Source organism: Tupaia chinensis, unplaced genomic scaffold (assembly GCF_000334495.1).
Source record: "Tupaia chinensis unplaced genomic scaffold, TupChi_1.0 Scaffold000099_1, whole genome shotgun sequence".
Lineage (NCBI taxonomy): Eukaryota > Metazoa > Chordata > Mammalia > Scandentia > Tupaiidae > Tupaia > Tupaia belangeri.
In genome coordinates, this window is record NW_006159563.1 from 5,381,287 (window position 1) to 5,403,231 (window position 21,945).

Consider the following 21,945-nt stretch of genomic DNA (forward strand, 5'->3'; position numbering starts at 1 on the left):
AGGATAAGGGATTGTGGCATGGCTATTCCCCTGGGGGGTAATTTCTCACTGTCTCTCTGTCTCTCTCTGGCAAGTGCATTTGCCCTATAGCAAAACTCTCTTTCTTAAACAAAAAACAAAAAGGGTGTGTAGACAAACCATACTGTCATTATAATGACTAGTCACAAAGTGTTAGGTTCCATAGCAAGGAAAGTAAATGACCTTTGACTATATTTTACAAGTCTTATAACCCATTGTACCTACTAGATGTCAAGCCCTAAACTAGTACTAGACGTTATCACATTTGTGGGGAGTTTTGGTTTTTTGGTTTTTTTTGTTTTTTTTTTTGCTAAGAGTGTTATCTTTGACTGTAAGTAATAATTAAAACAAACAGAAAATCATATACTCAAGTAGACTCATTTCCCTTTCCCTATTACCATGGTTTTAAAAATTTCTGCTTGGCCTTTTTTTTTTTTTTTTTTTTTTAATGGAGAAACTGTACTCTTTACTCCCTTACATTCTGATACCTACTGCACAGTTTTTTGAAAAGCAGAAAAGATCAATTCTCTGAGTTGGATTTTTTTTCCCTGCTGTGGAGAGTGCCAAATTTCCTTGGTAGATGTCTTCTGTGAACACCATTACTTTTGGAACTTAGCAGAATCGCCATTTCCATGGAAGAAGAGAATCTGCAGTTTATTCTAGCTGAAAAGACACAAATAGTCGCTGAGAAAGAAACTAACATGGAAGAAACATGACAATTTAGAAAGGCCCAGTCATCACAGTTTTAACTTCGAAGAGTCAAAAGAAGTAGTACCTTTAAAGAAGCTATTGATCTGCTTGAATTCCTGTGTATTCCTTAATAGCATTAAAGCTATCTCCTTGCAGAAGAAGAAAAAAATGACGTGGTGGGGCATCTTATGTTTGGTTCCGTTGCAAAATGCCATTATACTTGGCTCCACTGATTTTCAGAAGACTCAGAGGCTCTTGATGGAGAAAAATTAGTCGAGAATCAAAATAGCTGTTACTCCTGATAAAGATAGTGAAAAACAAGAAACCTAATCTTCCTGGACTTCTAAGTGGAACTGGTTCATAGATACTGGTTTTTTAAAGACCTACATATAACCATTTTTCTACATGTAATCTGATGCTTCTATCTTAGTCATTTTATTTGCTGTCATATGAGGACACATAACTCCCTACCTCACAGGGATGTTGTGAGGCAAATTTTAAATGTTCCTAAGAAAAGTTTAGAAATAATAATTCTTGCCTGTCTCTTTGCTGATAGTTTCTATAGTCATAAGGTTTTGTTTATTTAAAAATTTACAGGTGTTTTCCCATAGTTATGAATGAATATTAGGTAACGTTTTTAAATGGAAGATAATGAAGATGTATTTGATTTACCAATGACCATCCTTGTATAAAGAATTAATTTGCATGAATTGTTACATTTGATTTTTTTAATTAAGAGATTTTATACAAATATGATTATTAAAGAAAAGCTAAAGTAAAAAATGTCTGGTTTCCCCTCTTATTTAGTTGGGGTTTAATTATTCATACCTATGAGATAAAATGTAACCCTTTTTAATGGAGAAACTGTACTCTTTACTCCCTTACATTCTGATACCTACTGCACAGTTTTTTGAAAAGCAGAAAAGATCAATTCTCTGAGTTGGATTTTTTTTCCCTGCTGTGGAGAGTGCCAAATTTCCTTGGTAGATGTCTTCTGTGAACACCATTACTTTTGGAACTTAGCAGAATCGCCATTTCCATGGAAGAAGAGAATCTGCAGTTTATTCTAGCTGAAAAGACACAAATAGTCGCTGAGAAAGAAACTAACATGGAAGAAACATGACAATTTAGAAAGGCCCAGTCATCACAGTTTTAACTTCGAAGAGTCAAAAGAAGTAGTACCTTTAAAGAAGCTATTGATCTGCTTGAATTCCTGTGTATTCCTTAATAGCATTAAAGCTATCTCCTTGCAGAAGAAGAAAAAAATGACGTGGTGGGGCATCTTATGTTTGGTTCCGTTGCAAAATGCCATTATACTTGGCTCCACTGATTTTCAGAAGACTCAGAGGCTCTTGATGGAGAAAAATTAGTCGAGAATCAAAATAGCTGTTACTCCTGATAAAGATAGTGAAAAACAAGAAACCTAATCTTCCTGGACTTCTAAGTGGAACTGGTTCATAGATACTGGTTTTTTAAAGACCTACATATAACCATTTTTCTACATGTAATCTGATGCTTCTATCTTAGTCATTTTATTTGCTGTCATATGAGGACACATAACTCCCTACCTCACAGGGATGTTGTGAGGCAAATTTTAAATGTTCCTAAGAAAAGTTTAGAAATAATAATTCTTGCCTGTCTCTTTGCTGATAGTTTCTATAGTCATAAGGTTTTGTTTATTTAAAAATTTACAGGTGTTTTCCCATAGTTATGAATGAATATTAGGTAACGTTTTTAAATGGAAGATAATGAAGATGTATTTGATTTACCAATGACCATCCTTGTATAAAGAATTAATTTGCATGAATTGTTACATTTGATTTTTTTAATTAAGAGATTTTATACAAATATGATTATTAAAGAAAAGCTAAAGTAAAAAATGTCTGGTTTCCCCTCTTATTTAGTTGGGGTTTAATTATTCATACCTATGAGATAAAATGTAACCCAACTCATCAAATTCTAATGATAGAAAATGAAAAATACAGTGATACAATTAAAGAAAAAAATGAAAATCATGGATTGAGATTCATAGAGAGATGCTCAGAATTTAGACTCTGATAAAAATGGAATAAAATTCTGTGGTACTAGGTAAAGGTGAAATCTCAGTGATATTTTCACCAAAAAATAGGATTATTGTAGGAGTAGAAATTTGATTAAACACATGCTTCATATCATAGTAGAAAAATTTTTAAAAAATGTGTCTCTACTAAATGAAAGGAAAATGCCTTTAAGTTAAAATTTATGCATAGAAAAATTTAATAGCTTGCAGAATTTTATTTCATTTGAACAATTTCATTTTCATGACATATGTTTCACTTAAGTCAACCCATTTTTTCAAATCAAAGGTTGGGCAAAGCACATGGATTGTTAAGTAATGGCTCTGAGAACCAAGATTTAAAGAAAAAAATTTTAATTGCTATCAAATTTCTACTTTCTGTTGTTTGTTCTCACTGAGTTACAGTATGAAATGGCAAATCAACTCAAAGTGAACTTGGGGACTCAAGTGTATAATCCTATGTTCATAAGCAAATAATTTAAAATATCTTTTCTAAATTACCATATTATCTAACTGCTTGTTTTGTTACTCATGTATATGTAAGAAAAAAAGGAGAAGAAGTAATGGACATAGTCTTAGGTTAATAATGTTGGGGGATCAGGGAAGCATTTGAAAAGAGAATGTTGTGGGGTTTTTTTGTATGCCTTGCTTTCTAAAAATATTTAATAGCTTTAGATGAGCCTTGCATACTTTCCCAGAGACACTACTACTTCTCCATGTATACCACAGAATTCACTCACTTATGTTGTTGAACTTGTTAAATTATTAAACTTGTGTAGGAAAGGGGACTATAAAAGGACCTTTCTTTTGCTAATTCAGTTTGTCCCTCTAATTTTCCTCCTTTAAATCATTTTATGATTTTTACAGAGATGCCCAGAATTTAGACTCTGATAAAAATTGAATAAAACTCTGCTCTTTTAGGGATTTTGTGTATATATCCATGTTTACTGTCGATGATACAAGTTGATCCATAATGTAGAATTTTTTATTCACTTGAATGCACATATGTTTGAATATCGCAGTAAGAATGACATTTTGTAATTTCTAGTCTCATAATAATGAAAAAAATATATAAGCAGTGAGTCAGTTTTAAAATAATTAGAAAATTCATAAATTTTATGTTTAAACAACAATAAAAATGAAATTCTTTTAGAAAAAATTTTGAACCTGGTTTCTATTGCCCCTTCTGATTTTTTACCAAAAAAAAAAAAAAAGTTGAGCGTGCTACTAAAGTTATTTTTAAAATTAAAATATTTAGAGAAAGGGTACTTACCCCGGCCCCCTTCTCCCCGCAAATACTGTATGCATCTAGATAAAATATGTGCTCTTCTGGCCAATCTATTTTAGAAAGCAAATATTAAATGTAGTGAATATGTGCTTCAGTAATAATGAAGATATGTAATAATATTTATTAGTTACTACCTTAGCAGTATTACTTTTCTGGTATTTAAAACTTAGAAGGACTTTCTTGTATCAGTTCCCATTTTCTTATGGGAATAGTTTATAGAATGCATCCTGAAACTGATTTATTTAAGGGAATAAATTCCTGGGATAAAATGTAAATAATGTAATGTTTTAGTATCATGTTGTTGGTTTCCAAAAATTCAAAACATTCTTATAATCATCTTTCTCAAAAGTAAAGGGTTAGTACTTGTGTTCTTTTGGCTATGACACCAGTTGGATTCACTTAGACAAATCACTTGATCTCTTTGACCTTCAGTTTCCTTATCTGTTAAGTAAAAGTGTGGGTATGATTTCTAAGTTCTCCCCTTGATTATTTTTAAATGATCTCATCTTTGGTCCAGGAAATGATAAAGATGTCTTCTTGTGGTCTTCTATGGCACGTCATGAGATTCAGTACTGAGTTTATAATCATGAAAACACTGAGAAATATTACTGTGCTATATAAAAGAACCCATCGTACAGGGTATATTAGCCATCTCTCTTTAAACAGACTGTTAAGAAGAAATAGTGTTTTGCATTATTTCACACATAATTAAATTTATTTAAATTTCTTCCAGATTGTACTTAGAATTCAAAATGTGTGATTTATCAATTACTACTTTTCAACAATAGATCCACTATAAAGCACAAGAGATAATTCATAGAATCGTGGAATGGATGATTATCTTGGAATAAATTTCTGAACTATAATGCCATCAATAACTCAGCTTGCATGTTGTGTTACGTCTTGCACACTTGGGAGTGTGTTTTAGTAGTATTAGGTTATAATCAGCAAACTGAAGAAAACTTGCTCTACCAAGTGGTTCTTTCTGGAATATGGTATTAACCAGTGAAATATTATGAAGGCACATATGCAGTTCTTTGGAAAAGCAAGATGTAAGCACTTAATAAATTATATTAATATACTGTTATGTGTGGAAGTAATAGAACTAAATAACAGACCTTTAGCACTTCAAATAGTGTTGCTATCTTGTCTATAAATTATACTTTACAATTTAAGTTCTAGACAATTTATTAGAAAAAAATTATATTCATAAAGGCCAGGAACAAATGATCTTTGCTTTTAATTCACTGAACTTTAATGATACCAAATGAGAGAAAAATCCATCTTTGTTATTCTTCATTTGTTTTTCTTATTCAAGAGATAATCTTGTAATGGTCAGTTTATTTAGCAATATCAGTGAAAACTGAATGTTAGGCTATGTATACTATCCTATAATACTTCTAAAGATTAGACGATAGTGTATATGGATGTCTATTCATAGAAAAAGCCTTGTTGGATCCATATTTAATCCTATATTTTTATAATTTTTTAAAGAATTATTTTATTTAACTTATTTACTTATTTTAATTTGATCAGAGACGAACAGAGTGAGAAACAGAGACTCAGGGACCAGCAGTTAGCATAATGGCTATGTTGCTGGACTCCCATGTAGTCGACTGTGGTTTGAATCCCGAACCCGGTGGCTTAAACTCATGGTGGGCGCGTGTGCGTGCTTCCCCAAGATCCCGAGACGAGAATGGAGGAGAAGGGATTGCGGCGTGGCCATCCCCCCTGAGGGGTGATTTCTCGCTTTCCATCTCTCTGTTTCTCTCTGCCTTTCTGGAGAGCACACACACCCTATAGCAAAAACCTCTCCAAAAAAAAAAATAGAAAGAGAGTCAGAGACAGTGAGAAAGTGAGAAAGCAAGCCTCCAGGTCTGGGACTCGAACCGTGGGAGTCCAACACCCTTAACCACTACACCACATGCTGACTTCTATTTTTATAATTAATGTTTTATAGTTTTATCTCTATCACTTTATCTTTCACAATTGTCTCATTATAGTTAAGCTATGGAATTTTTCTAAAATCCGTAGATACCAGAATTAATATTTGACTCTAATCATTTGTTTTTCTACATCAGTCTTTCCTTAACATGTCTTGAAGAAACTTTGTTTCTATATGGAGACCAAACTTCAAAAAGATGGTAATTAATAAGATTCACTCATTATTTGGCACAAAATGGGTAATGAATCATTAAAATGTGTAGTTGAAATTCATCCATGAGTATTGAGTCTTTAGGCATTTAATTCATTTGAGGACATACTGTGCTTTAGGTTACGTCAACATGTTCATGTTGATTTTGTAATTATTTACATTGGCAAATACCTTAAGAGGGCTTAGTGAGTGTGCGTGTGTGTGTGTGTGTATGTCTGTGTGTGTGTAGTGATTGTAAATGATTATAAAACTGGTGGTTAATATTTGCAAAGCAAAATTATTAAGAAGTCTTAGATTTGGTTCTCGCCTTCTATCTCTCTGTCTCGCTCTGTCTGTCTGGCGAGCACACGTGCCCTATTGCAAAAACCTCTCCAAAAAAAGAAGTCTTAGATTTGGATAATGTACATAGTATAAGCCATAGTAAATTCATCTTATTCCTTGCATGCTTTCGTTGCTGTTTAGTGATATATTGGGTCATTGGAAAAGTGATGACCTATTTTCCTATATTTTCCCATGCAAAAATGCATCATGACTTTTCCAAGGACCCAATAGTAAGAATATAGCTTTATATATAATATACTAACATAGATTTAGTATAATATATATGTGTATGTGTATATATATAAGAATACAGTCTGCATGTTTATCAAGTAGAAAGCTAAATGCTTTAGTCATGCTTTGAGCTAAGCTTTATATTTTGAAACCATCATAGCATTAGGAAACATTTGAAAAACTTGTCCTAAGACTTCTTAGATTTACATGTAAGGGTAGAGCAACCCTTCAGCATGTAGAAGGGGGTTTTAAGAAAAGTCACTGTTTTGTGAGCACAAAATTAGAACTTAACAATATACCTTCAGGGGCCAGCTTATAATGTAGTGATTAAGGCACTGGACTTCCACATAGCTGGCCAAGGTGTGAGTCCCAGATTTGGCAGCTTGCTTTCTCATGTTCCCTCTCTTTCTCTCTGCCCCTCTTTGGTCAAATTAAAATAAATAAATTAAATTAAATCTTTTTTAAAAAAATATGTTTTCCAAAATAGGGTTATACACTCTAGATAGTTTAAAAGTTGATTCTAAATTTTATTTGAGGGTAAAAAGGTCAATAGTAGTTCCAGTATAAACCATTGATTCTAAAACATACTCAGAGGCTGGGAGCACCAATGACCTTTACAATACAGTTATCTTCTTGGACTGTTATATGTATGCATGTACATATTTAATCACACAAGTCAGAAATTCTTTAACGAGTTATGTATCTAAAATCACCATGAGTCTATTCACATAAGCAGTCAGTGGCGAAACTATGCACAAACAGCCTTTTCTGGCAGTTGTTCGTGCGTAGGTTTGTTCTAGCACTTATTTAATATCATTTATTGAGTATGGCTTCACACCAGCATAAAGGTGGATAAGATTGCCCTCAAGGAGCTTCATGAAGCAGTGGAGTGTAGACATACTTGATGATTTAGAGGTGATCCCCCAGGTGCGCTGGAAGAAGAATCCCCCAGCTATCTCCATGGTTACTTCAGCATTGTGATCTCATACTTCCATTTGTACTCTTATGACAAATACATGCTTGCTAGATACTGTGCATTACATTAGTAGACCTGTTTAAGTGAGGAAGCAAGAAAATAATGACATAAATTACTATATACTTACTGGTATTAAAGTGCCTTGAAAGAAGAGATCAAAGTGATAGAAAGGATCGGTGGTGACATGGCTGGATCTTGAGAGCAGGCCCTTTTATGGAGTTACATATTATTCATCCGTCTACTGACCAGAGATAGGCCCACTCTGGAGGGTATTTTCATGGTATTAGCCATTGAAAATAATGTATAGAGAAAGATTAGGATGGAAGAAATTAGAAGATTCTTCACTATTTCGCTTTGAGAGTCAGGGAATAGGAAGAGAGAGACATTTTCAGTCCTAGCCCAGCCTGGTAGCCCAGTGAGTAGCAAACTGAACTGCAATGTGTAAGCCACACGGCCTGCCTCAGGTTTGGATCCCTGGGGTGGCTTAAAAACACACCAGGCACATGGCACATGCCCAGATCCTGATTAGTTGGTGGGCCAGGGAGAGGGGATTGCAGCATGATGAGAATCTTGAGCGTGCTTCTGTTTCTTTTTTCTCTCTTTCTCACGTGTGCTTGTGCTCACACTCACATTCTGTATTATGAATAAAACAAATACACTTAATAATAATTAAAAAAAAAAAAAAGGTAACTCTAGTTCACTAGCCTGAAAGCTTTTTTGAGAACAATTGTCCAGTAGAGTGCTTGACACACAGTAGATATGTGGTAAACATTTGTCAAATCAGGTGATAGCTTAACTGTTCCTTTTTATTAGTTTTTTTCCCTCCTGATGTTAGGGTAGCAAATCCTTGAGAATAAAAGAAATATGTTATTACATCTATATCCAACATTAGACGCACGGAAGACAATATTGTTGATTTATTATTTTTGATACTTGCTTAAATTCAGTTCAGAAATTACAAAACACTGATAGCTTATATGATTGTACAATAACCATCAAAATACTAGCATTGCATGTCTAAAAAGACATGCAAATCTTAATGCAGATGGAAAGTGGGATTATCACTTTTTTTTTATCTTTCTTTGCCCAAAAGCCAAAACTTATAAATGCCCAGCTTTGTAGAATTTGTCATATGGTTCTCAATTGCTAAAGAAGAGGAACTTCTGACAGAATTATAGATTCAGAATATCGTTGAGCACTGTCTGGTAAGCTCATCTGTGAATATAGTGTTAAGTAGTTTCAGTAAATGGAATCTAATATAAGGTGGTTTTTTCCCCCTATTTTGAATTTCTTTATTCACTTCAACAAAAAAGAAAAAAGTGCATTTGGAAGAATTATTTGACACTGTTCTAAAGAATGAATTTTTTTAGGTTGCAGATGAAGTTTATTGCCTCAAGTTATGTCATCTTATTATAATTCATGACTTTTTTTTCCTTAGTTTATTTCTTCTATGAGAAATAGAAAGTGAGATAGTACCCACAACAGGGTCTTGATACCACAGTTCACTCCTAACCAGTCAGTTCCAGATCATGGACATGCGCATGCTTGGTATACTCAGGGAGGTTTCTCGACATGAACCTGGAATCTTCCATGTGCGTCATCCTCTCAGAGCATCTTGTTAACCACTGTGCCACCCTCTGGTGTCTTAAATGTTCATCTCCAAGATACTCAGCATGGTAGCTGGACTCCCAGATCTGTATTTATGTAGAGTTTCTCCCAAGGCTTTAACTTGATTTCTCTAAGTCAGTAATAATCACAGAGATACAATGTAACTGGCTGAAAGATGAGAAAATAATCATCACAAACTCATAAAATAAAGCATTTACATAAGCAGTTCACTATTATGGGTGAACACAGTGTGATAAAAGCTCCCAGACTCCCAGGTCATGGGGTATGGTTTTCCTTTAAGAGCATATTTTAGATCCTAGTTTTAGTGGAATGTGCATTCATCCATAGAAAACAGCCGAGCAGATATTAATCGAAGAGCCTGAAGTAGTTCCACAGGTACTCACATTTATGTGTGTTATAATATTATTTACTTTAAAATTATTTATGTAATTTTATTTTTTATTATCATTTTTATTTATTTATTTTTAATTTGACCAGAGAGAGAGAGAAGAGGAGAGTGACAAAGCAAGTTGCTAGGTCCAGGACTCCAACTGTGGTCTGCTATGTAGGAATCCTGTGCCTTAACCACTACGCTACCTGCTGGCCCCAGAATTATTTACTTTCTGGATAGCAAATGGGATTGAGGTTACGTAACTGGATCCCATGTGGCCAACTTTGTGGTTAGAGTCCCAGACCTGGCCGCTTGAAAATCATGTCAGGAGCATGTGCATGCATACATATGCATACCCAAAATCCTGAGAGGAGAATGGAGGAGAAAGGATTCCAGCAAGGCCATTCTTGCCTGGGGCGTAATTTCCCACTTTCTCTCTTTCACTCTCTGTATCAGTCTCTCTCTAATGAGTGTACTCACTGTATAACAAAAACTAAAAGGAAAATTATTTACTTTTCATGTAAATAAAGGTGAAGCATGCAGTCATCCATCTCTACAGTTAAGTCTTGCAACTTTGGATATTAATCATGCAAATGTCCATTATTTTCTTAGCCGCCAAAAGGAATGTACAAGTCCTTCTTCTATATTACTTCGTACATATTTTTAACCTATCTCTTGAAATACAATTTGCAAGTTAGCTATGATGCTTAAGGACATTAGAACAACAAATCTGTTTAATCCATACTTTACCTGACCAAAGATTTTATCCCAGCCGTAATAGTTTCATTTCTAATTAATACAATCACATTATCACTAATTTTTATTATTCCATATTCCAGTTAAGTTCATAAACTAGTTAAATCCATAAACTGGTTGAAAAGTAGTCACCTTTTTTCAGTGATCTCTCTACATGACATCCTCAACACCCTTAATATATAATTATATGCAGCTTAAGTGGAGATTGTCCATAAGGTAATGAAGGGGAGGAATAGCACATGTGGAAAAAAATCTTAAAAGTTCAGTTAGAGGGGGCCAGCAGGTGGCATGGTGGTTAAGGCACTGGACACTCCCACATGGCTGACCATGGTTCGAGTCCTGGACCTGGTGGCTTGCTTTCTCACTTTCCCTTTTTCTCTCTGTGTCTCTCTGGTCAAATTTTAAAAATGAACGAATAAATAAAATTAAATAAAACTAAAAAGTTCAGTTGGTAAAGCCACAGGAGTATTCATTTAAATCTTAGTTCTTTTGCTGTTACATGGATAGCAAAGTCCTCATCCATTACAATATTTGCATTTAATAGTCTGCGTTAATTAATTCAGACTTAGTATTAATGACAGTATATAAATGAAGTTCAGGTCAATTGTCTTCATATCATGTGTGACAGTTTTGCACAAAGAACAACTCTTTCAAAGCCACAGTTGGCAAAAGAAGGTGTTAAATCAAGGAACACTGAGTTCTTATGGTGAATATATTCAGGTCTGCAGTGCTGCTGGATAAACAACAGAGCAAATGCCCTGCTGACTGGCATTTCAGTGGTATCATCTTCCTGTGGCTAGAGTGGTGAATCTTGCTGAATCAGTCTGGCACTGGAGTACAGTCAGACTTCACCACCTGGGCCGGTAAAGTTGTTTCTCAGAGATAGGAGACCTCTGCTTCCATCCAGCTGATCAAGAAGGCTTTAAAGGAAAACCAGAAAAGCCTCTCTTGAGAGTAGCCAAGCATCAGTAGTGGACTAAGTTATTAATTCTGGACTCTATTTACTTATTATCATTGCCCTGTCCTCAGAGTTCATTTGCATAATTCTTTTGATCATGGTCCTCGCCTTTGCATATTATTTACATAGCATGTGTGTGAATTAAATATATGAAGTGATAATTCTGCCTCAACTAACAGTATATAAAGTAAAATTTTGTTTAAGCTATTTCTCAAACATTTAGTTTCGAGTGGTGATCTTTGATTTTGGCCTCCTCTTCAAAAAGAAATTTAAACTGAAATGTTAAAGTTCTCATTCTGAGTATCAAATGTTGGCCAATTAAATTATTGCTTAGTACTGATTTATAAAAGATGGAAGGATTTTATACACAGGAAACAGATTTTACTGTTTTCATATTCAAGAGGTTATCAATAAGTTCATAAGGATTGCATATTATGACAAAACTATGCATGGATTTTTAAATTTTTTGCACCAGAATAAAATCATACTTTTTTTTTAAGAGGTTTTTGATATAGGGCGCATACACTCACCAGAAAGACAGAGTGAGACAGAGAGACAGAAAGTGAGAAATCACCCCCCAGAGTGGATGGCCATGCCGCAATCCCTTCTCCTCCATTCTCCTCTCAGGATCTTGGGCACGCATGCACACGTGCCCGGCGTGAGTTTAAGCCACCGGGTCCAGGACTCGAACCACAGTTGGCTACATGGGAGTCCAGCGACATAGCCATTATGCTAACTGCTGTTCCCAATAAAGTCATACTTTAATTTCATTGTTTCACAACTGTTTTGAAGTCCCTTCAAATTCCTACCAATTTTAGCTTTGGCTGAATCTCTGCTAATAGCATCTTTTTAATTCTGTCAGTACCTAGAGTGAGGTCTATTATTTTATTTATGTTTTTTCCCAACAATACTATAGTAAATGTGCTAAACAGTTTTTAAAAATAATTATTTAATTTTATATATTATTATTATTATTTTTTAGATTTTGCTGTAGGGCATGTGTGCTCACCAGAGAGAGAGAGGGAAAGTAGGAAAGCAAGCCACCAGGACCAGGGCTTGAACTGCAATTGGTCTTGTAGGAGTCCAGCCCCTCAGCCACCACACCACCTGCTGGTCCCACTAAACAACTTTTAGGGTGAATTTTCGTTAAGTGACCTTCTCTCAAGGGAACAGATGTTTTAGCCTCCAAAATGAAATCAGATTATAGACAGATATGAAAATATTCATTTCTGCCTTTATTCGACTATAGCAATTGTAGTACTATTATCCTATAAATAAGAGAACAGGATTTAAATTGATTGATCTTCCTCTTTGCAAAAGATGGATGTGTATTTATAAGTGTTGAAAGAAACATAATGCTTTACAGAGTATGCAGGATTGGTTTCCTCAAGACATCTCTCCCCACCGGGATAATCTAACATCATGCTGTAAATAAGTTTCCAAAGAAAGCATTTAGTCAATGGTCAGTTTTTTGTTTCCTTTTCTTTCTCTCTTTTCTTTAAACTTTGTTATAGGGTGTATACACTCATCAAGAGAGAAAGAAAGTGAGAAAGTGCCCCACCCCACCCCCAGGTGGAATGGCTATGCTGCAGTTTTTTCTCCTCCATTTTCTCTTGGGATATCGGTCATACATGCACATGTACTGGTGTTTTTTTAAGCCACCAGATCCAGGACTCAAACCACAGTCAGTCATGAGGCATCCAGTACCTTAACCACCATGCAAATGGTCAGCTTTTTAAAAAAGGGAAATCAACACAAATATTGATTCATATGAACAGAGTAGATAAATAATTCACAGGATCACCTGGGTCAATTCATTTTCTTCTCACTTACTAACTGGCAGTGGCTTCACTGTGTAGTTGTGTTGTTTTGTTTTGTTTTGTTTTAAGTGGCAGTACAACTATGATCCTTTTTCCCCAGCTCTCCAGTTCCTTAGAATTATAGACACTTAGGTACACCCTGAATGTTTTTCAGGCCAACCCGGGGATCACAACTAGCAGTCAGCCATGTGGCTTCCAGCACTACAGTTCAGTATTTTGTGAATTATACCACCTATGAGGGGAAACATTGAATGGTTTTTATTCTCTTCCCTTATTTCTGGCTCCCAACCCTCCAAGTGCACTAGAGCAGGGAAGCTAATGCACGTTAAAACATTTAAAATAACTTGTAGAGCAGTTTCTTTCACAAATATTTTTGAGCAAGAAGTTGATATCAACATCTTCTACCTTAAAGAGAACAGGTTGATTTAAATTTTCAAAGGTAATCTTTCCCTCCCTCTCTTTTTTTCTCCCTTAATTAAGACAGAGTCTCACTTTCTCATGATCCTCCAGCTGCAGCCTCCTGAGTAGCTGGGACCATAGGCAGGTGCTTTCATGCCTGGTTCCTTTTTAGACAGTCACATCATGTCACACAGGTCAGCCTCCAGCTTGCAGTCTTCCTGCCTGTAGACGGGATTCTAGGTGCAAGCCACTTGGGTAAGGAATAAGACCTGCTTCAAAAGGAATCTCCACAGGGCATCACGGTTAGGGGCCGGCACTTAGAATATAAAGTAAAAGTGAAATTGGGCCCTCTTTTGCCTTTCTCCCTTTTATTTCCATTCCTCAACCACAGCCAAGTTAGGGTACATGGCAAAGACTGTAGAAGGCACAGGGACTGTGCTGGGCACGCAGTGCGTCGATGTTACAGGACAGAGTTGTCTCCAGCGTGAGCTCAGCAGCAGCACATAGAAATGCAACTCTAGCTGCTGGGGCACAGTAATAGGAGCCAGGGCATTTCTGTGGTCCACTACGGCTCTCTCGTGTTAGTGAATAAAAATGGAGGTAGAGGGCTGGCTCTGAAGCTCAGTGTTTAACCACTACACACTGGGAACCAAATCCCTTGTGGCCAACCAGGTTCAAATCTCAGAACCAGCAACTTGAAAACATAGCAGACGTGTCATGTGTACATGTGTACGCGAGATCCTGACAGACTGGGGGAATGGAGAAAAAAGGGATGATAGCATGATGACTCCCCATTGGGGGGATCTTCTCTCTCTCGCTAATGAGTGCATGTTCCTCCTGGGAATTAAAAAAATAAATAAATAAAAAATAAACCAGAGATAGAGCTAAATCGTTTTGAGCCCTCTAAAATAAAATGGGAACTGTGTACTGAAGTACAGGATGTTTTTATGAGGTATACAGAACATAGTTCAGATTCCTGTTTCACTGCTTCCTTCCCTTTCACAATTAGAAATCAACCATACTGCTTCTATGAAACATTTACTTCCATTTACTTATTTTTTCCTTTATTAACTTGCTAAAGTTATTCTGAAACCTACCGTAAAGGTTTAACCTATTATAAATAATACATCTATAGTACTTAAGGGTGATGACATAAATCAATGGGTGTATACCTGATGTGGGTTCATTTTAAATTATACCTATTTCAGTTATTTACATCACTAATCATTAAGGGCCCCTTTTAAAATACTTAAATCTTTTTAGGTTTTTTATAGTTCTCTCAAGAGACTTTCAAGATTCTTTTCTGTGCAACGCGGAGAGGTACTAACATTTGAGCATCTATTACGTGCTTTCTTCAGAGGTACTTACATAGAAAGTTTACTTCTCTAAGTTACCCTGTTAATGGGGCCACCAGGTGACGTGGTGGTTAAGGGTGCTGGACCTCCCACATGATGGACTGTGGTTCAAGTTCCAAACCTGGTGGCTTGCTTTTCTTACTTTCTCTCTCTCTCTTTTTTGTTGTTCCTCTCTGGTCAAATTAAAATAAGTAAATAAAGCTAAATAAAAATAATTCTTCTAATGGGACCAACAGTTAGCATAATGGCTATGTCCCATGTAGTCGACCGCGGTTTGCATCCCAGACCTGGTGGCTTAAAACTCACGTTGGGCATGTGTGCCCAGGATCCCCAGAGGAGCACGGAGGAGAAGGAATTGCATCGTGGCCATCCCCCCGGGGGGGGTGATTTCTCGCTTTCTATCTCTCTGTCTCTCTTTGTCTGGCGAGTCCATGCACCCTATAGCAAAAACCTCTCCAAAAAAAAAAAAAAAAAGGAAAAATAATTCTTCTAAAAATAATTACCCTATTAAGATAATTGTTACTGGGACCAGCAGGTGGTATAATGGTTATGTCGCTGGACTCCCACCTAGTCGATCATGGTTCAAGTCCTGGACCCAGTGGCTTAAAACGCACACCAGGTATGTGTGCGTGCGTGCCCAGGATCCTGAGAAGAGAAGGGATTGTGGTGTGGCCATCCTCCCCAGAGGGTGATTTTTCACTTTCTGCTTCTCTGTCTCTGCAGTGAGTGTACTCACCCTACAGCATAAATCTGTCTTAAAAGAAAAAAAAAAGTTACTGATCCTAATTTTACACAAAAGAAAAGCAAGACCAATTGAGGTTAGATAACTTGCCCAAGACCCTATAACTTGGAAATGGTTGGAAAGACAGGTTGTTTATTTGTTTTTTTTTAATAGACCAGAGTTTGTTTATTTTAAATACCTATTATGCCATAAATTCATAGGGAATGGATTCCATGGTACACCAGGATAGGATACTTTCCATAAATGACATTTGCAGGGGTGGAAGTTGTTCATCCAGCCAATGAGTGAGTGATGAGTGAATGGGAAGACCTAGGACATCACTGTACACAACTGTAGACTTTTTTTTTTTAAGAATTGTTTTATTTAACTTTTATTATTATTTGTTTGTTTAAATTTGATCAGAGAGAGACAGAGCAAGAGAGAGAGGGAGGGAGGGAGGGAGGGAGGGAGAGAGAGAGAGAGAGAGAGAGAATGGAAAAGTAAGCTACCACATCCAGGACTAGAACCACAGTCAGCCATGTGGGAGCCGAGCACCTTTAACCACCATGCCACCTGCCAACCCCAACAACTATAGGCTTTTTGAACACTGTATACTTAGGCTGCACTAAACTTACAAAAATATTTTTCTGTCTTCAATAATAAACAAACCCTGGCTTAGTGTAACATTTTTACTTTATAGGCTTTTTTGTTTGTTTGTTTAAGAATTAATTAATTTTTTTCCATGAGTTTTGCCAGGACTCGAACTGCAGTCAGCCATGTGGTAGTCCAGCAACATAATCATTACCCCATCTGATGGTCCCAAGCCCTGTTCTTTTAACCACTTTTCTCAACAGTTGGTTCTTACTGGTATAAATTTAACAAAATTCTTTACAACTCAGAAATATTTATAGGCATATATATATTTATAGGCACATATATTTATAATATATAAAGGCATATATCATACATTTTAAAGTACAGTCATGTGTTTCTTAATAACAGAGATAAACTTTGAGAAATACACTGAGGTGATTTTATTTCATTGTGAACTTCGTAGAGTATATAACACAAACCCACATGGTATGGTATGTTTACATTTAGGTCGTATGGCATAGCATGTTGCTCCTACTGGAAGATGGTGGTTCCGGCCAAAAGGAAGGCTAGCCATAGGTTTTAACATATGCCACTTTTGTACATGTGCAATATATGCACAATTAATGGCTTTAGGGATTCTTCTAACCTTATCATATTTAGAGACCAACTCTTCTGATTCTCTTTGCATATGCACACACATGTATACTAGAGGGCACATGGACTGGCCGGAGAGAGAGTGACAGGGAGAGGAGAAAGCGGTCCCATGGGGAGTGGTCACGCTGAAGTCCCTTCTCCATCTCTCCCTTCTTTTGAGATTTTGGGTGCACACATATGCCTGGCATGTTTCCCAACCTGCTGGGTCTGGGACTTGATCCATGTAATCAGCCATAAGGAATCTGGCAGCCTTCACCAGACAATAGAGCTGGTCTGATTGACTTTTATTTTTTTAAAAGAATTATTTTGTTTAACTATTTATTTTTAATTTTGACCAGAGAGGGACAGAGTGAGAAAGAGAAAGTGAGAAAGTAAGCCTCCAGATCTGGGACTCAAACTGCAGTTGGCCATGTTGGAGTCTAGCACCCTTAAGCACCACACCATCTACTGGCCCCCCAGTTGACTTTTAAATCTATAATGTATATCTACATTTTTCAACTCCTTATCTTTTTGTGCCAACCCTAACATTAGTCATCAGTATTTCTTTTAAAACTACTCTCTTATCTCTAAGGCATTCTCCACTCCCCTTTTTTAAAGAGATTTTCTGAGTCAGTGGTACTACCAGGCTTAGTACTTAAATTCCTTTACAGTTCTGAACATCGTGTGTCCCAGAATATGACCAAATTAATTCCAATTTACTATAGGAACTGCCTTTAAAATTTCATTAGGACTTGACCCTATAGCCTAATGGTTAAGTGAACTAGGTCCCACATGTCTGACCATAGTTTGAATCCTTGCTCCCGAAGCTCGAAAAACAGACTGGGTGCATGTGTGTGAAAAATCCAGACAGGATAAGAGAAGCGGAGAGAGGATTAGGGCCGGGCTGCTTTTTCCCTTCCCCTCTCTGTCTCTAGCTGGGACTCACATACTAACAATTCAAAACGAAAAGTCATCAACAAACTTTTTTAAAAAGATTTTTACCATAGGATGTGTGCATGGCCACGCTGTAGTCCCTTCTCATCCATGTTCCTCTCGGGATTTTGGGCTGGCATACATGTGTACCTGGTTCTGTGTAATTGACATGCTTGGGAAATACACGAAAAAGTTACAATTCTAGAGACTGTGCTGGTGGATCTCGGGCTCTGGAGGCATGGGAGAGAGAGCTTTCCTAGATTCTGCTAGTGACAGCTCGCATTTGAAATAAGTGCATTGCTCATGCATTACACTCATTTCGTATGTAGTCTTTTGAAGTACTTTTTCTTTCTGATTTTATGTAACTAGTTTAATAAAGTTTAATACTTTCTCACAGAACTTTGACTTCAGATAAGGGAAGTCTGCAAAATTCCAGTTTAAGGAATCCTTCAAATGATGTTTTTGGAGTGTTTAGCACTCCCTCTAGATTTGAAGTCAATAGAAAGCCAGCTGGACCTTTTTGAAGGAAAACTTTACTGAACAGTCACAAGAATAAAGAGTTATTTTGTTTTTATTCCAGCATTTATAGTGGTATTTCAGTATTGTAAATTGCTATCTCCAACTGAATAATTTAGTGGTTTCTTCGTGAACAGTGCATGTAAGGGCTCAGCTGTGATGGTACAGTGGTAGCTCAATGCTCTGGAAGCTGTGCTGGAAGCTGTGTCAAGGATCAGGGTTTGTTTCTCAGGTCTACTTGTACATTCTGGCTCAAGTACATGCCTGTGGTCCTGCCTCACTGAGAAGGCTGGGGGAAGGACACAGAGTGAGATAAAGGCTGCCTGTCTCTTTCTCTCTTTCATGAAAGAAAGAATTGAATTAAATAAACTTTAAAAAAAAAGTTTAAAGTAAAACTACAAAAACTGTACTTATGAAAGAGGACCAAATTAGCAAGCAGAGAACTCAAATATTTTTAAAAAAGTATTCCTGAAATACAAGATGCTAGCTTAAAATTTTGATATCAGAATTAATTCAAAGGTATAGATAACTGCCAAAAGTTGGTCTTATGGGGGAGGAATGTACTATTTTAGGGTTGAAGGTTAGAGAAAGGAATATTGTTTCTTCAAAATTAATGTGCAACATATTTGTATGTGTAAGGATTGAGTCCATCAGCTCACATGTGAGACTTCCTTTAGGATATCCTCTGCATTGTTTAAAAGTCAAAGTTGTATAGAGGATTCCAATAGAAGCCTTTATATACTTGATGGTGAAAGGAACACTATGCTCTAAGGAATAGCTCATCAAGAGCAAGCGAGAAAGTTTTATGAAAAATTTATAGTTACCAAAAAAGAGAAAATTCAGATTAATAAGCTTGCAAAATAACCTTAAGGCACATATTTAGTTACCATGTAATCAAATGTAAAAACGTAAAAATTCTGGGACCAGCAGATGGCATAGCGGTTGCATTGCTGGACTCCCACATAGCCAACCATGGTTTGAGTTCCTGACTCAGTGGCTTGAAAATAATGCTGGGCATGTGTGTGCACATACCCAAGATCCTAGGAGGAGAATGGAAGAAAAGGGATTGTGGTGTGGTCATCTCCCTGGGGGGTGATTTCTCACTTTCCCTCTCACTGCATCTGTCTGTCTCTTTCTGGGAGCACACACACCCTAAAGCAAAAACCTCTTTAAAAAAAAAAAAAAAAGCAAGTGGGCCAGCAGGTGACATGGTAGTTAAGTCTCTGGAGTCCCACATGGCCAGCAGTGGTTCCAGGAAGAACTGGAGCTTGCTTTCTCACTTTCTCTCTCCCTCTCTCTGTCTCTCCCTGGTGAGTGTACATGCCCTATAGCATATTGGAAAGTAATGATAATATAATAAATAAGATTAAATTTTAAAAAGTAAAAATTATTTTCAGCAAATGGTACTGAAAGAACTAGATATCACCTGCAGAAAAATACAGCTGGACTCCGATCTCTCACCTCTAACAAAAACCAACTCAAAATGGATCAAAGATTTCAATGTAAAACTCCACACTCTAAAACTACTAAAGGAAAACTTTGGGGGAAACTCCAACTTCCTTTGCATAGCAAAAGAAACAACAGAATAAAGAGACAGCCCTCAGAATTGGAGAAAATATTTGCATATTATTCCTTAGACAAGGGATTCATAACCAGACTATATAAAGAACTCAAAACAGTGAATAACTCAATTAAAAAATGGCCAAGTGAACTGAGCAGACAGTTCTGCAAGAAAGACATGTGAATGGCCAAAGTGCATGTGAAAAAATGTTCAATGTCTTCTAAATGAAGGGAAATGCAAATCAAAACCACAATGAGTACCATTTATCCCCACTTTGAGTGACTTTAATAAATAATAATAATAATGAACAACAGTACTGGCAAGACTGTGGTCAAAAGGAATCCTCTTACATTGTTGAAGGGAATGTAAATTAGTATAGCCACTGTCAAAAACATAGCCAAAACCTGCAAATAAAACTACCGTATAACTCAGTAATCCCACTCCTCGGTATTTACCCAGAGCTTAGGAAGACACAGCTGGAAAGGCACTTACACATTCATACTTATTGCAGCATTATTTACAATTGCTAAGACATGGAGTCAATCTAAGTACCCTAGAACTGATGACTGGATTAAAAAGTGTGGCACATGTATATTACAGAGTACTACTCAGCCATAAGGAACAGTGAGACCCTGTCATTTGATTCAAAGAAGATGAATATAGTAGTAGAAGATTTAATGCTATGCAAAGTAAGTCAGACTTTGAAAGACATACACTGTATATTCCCACTTAATATATACTGAATGTCTGCGCTCTGTGGCAGAAATTGGAAGATCTAAAGTTATGTTCGTAGAGAAGATAAATGTAGATACCAGAGACTGTAAGGGAAGAGAGTGGATGTTGAGGGTGGGTGGCAGGGACAAATAGAAGAAACACTTAAAAGACAAAAATTCTCTGTTAAAAATGATGCATAGGGTGTTATCCTTGATTTTATTGTCATGTACTACATATTGTGTGCTATGGAGATGTATGATGATAGAATGTAAATTTTAAAATGTGAAGAAATGTAAAAGAGTAGCATTAACCTGCTTTCATGTAGTACTTGATTATTCAATCAAATTGTTATGGTTTACTGTATTCTTGTACATTGTACACAAAAATATCTGATAAGAATTTAGGTTAACTTTGTTGTTGTTGTTGAAGTCCAATCAAAATTTAGGTCAACAATTATTTTCTGTTGAAGTCCAATCAGTAATACTTTGGGGCTCTGCGAAGTAAAGAAGAAAAAGGTCAATGGGAAGCCATTAGATAGCTTTTGGTTACATCTCACTTATTAGGAACTCAAGACATGTTCATGGAATTGTATTGTAGTATATGTAGTATACAAAAAATGTATTGTAGTATATGAAGACTTTGTACCTTCACCTTTTACTATCTTGACAGAGAGGCCTTGCTTCAGTTTCTTACTGCCCCAAGCCACTCTTTCATTGTTTTGTCAGTGTCCCATTCCTTTCTGTGTATCCTTGCCTCTAATCCTATTTCCCTCATCTACTTCTTATCCTCATCTCTAGTTGCCCACTCACCTTCCTTTTTATTTTTGACTCTTTTATCGCCCTGCTTCCTGCCCACTGAATATCTTCCCATGTCAACACACACATGCATGGAGCTGCCTAGAGAATTTTCTACTCACTCTAACAAGTCTTGACTGTGCAGTTTTTCTGATTATTTGTAATCCTCACAGACAAAAACATCAAAGAGTGCTTATAGGGGACCAGCAGGTGGTAAGGTGCTGAACACTCTCACATGGCTGACCATGGTTCGAGTCCCAGACCTGGTGGCTTGCTTTCTGCTTTCTCACTTCCCCAATCTGTCTGTCTGTCTGTCTCTGAGTGTGCGTGTCTGGTCAAATTAAAATAAATGAATGAATACATAAAATTAAATAAATAATTCTTAAAAAAAAAGTGCTTAGAAAGCTTTCTTGTTCCATTGGTAGTATGGTGATTTTTTTAAAAACTGAAGTATAAT

At 36.4% G+C, this 21,945-nt stretch overlaps 1 protein-coding gene and 1 long non-coding RNA gene across 4 annotated transcripts in view; one reads left to right on the plus strand and one right to left on the minus strand.

The window, feature by feature from the left end:
* The window catches only part of HOMER1 (homer scaffold protein 1), a 168,729-nt gene that overhangs the window by 110,155 nt on the left and 36,629 nt on the right, over positions 1-21,945 (plus strand). The gene's annotated exons all lie outside the window — the stretch shown is intronic.
* On the minus strand, positions 1,620-7,727 carry LOC102488185 (uncharacterized). 3 transcript variants are annotated; one of them, XR_001370018.2, is made up of 3 exons: positions 7,661-7,727; positions 4,038-4,102; positions 1,620-2,059 (listed from the first exon to the last, which is right to left on the minus strand). It is a non-coding gene; the product is annotated as an uncharacterized LOC102488185 (long non-coding RNA). The 3 variants fall into 3 exon arrangements; XR_001370019.2 differs by having other exon boundaries at positions 1,620-2,103; XR_333839.3 differs by having other exon boundaries at positions 1,620-2,103; positions 7,598-7,663.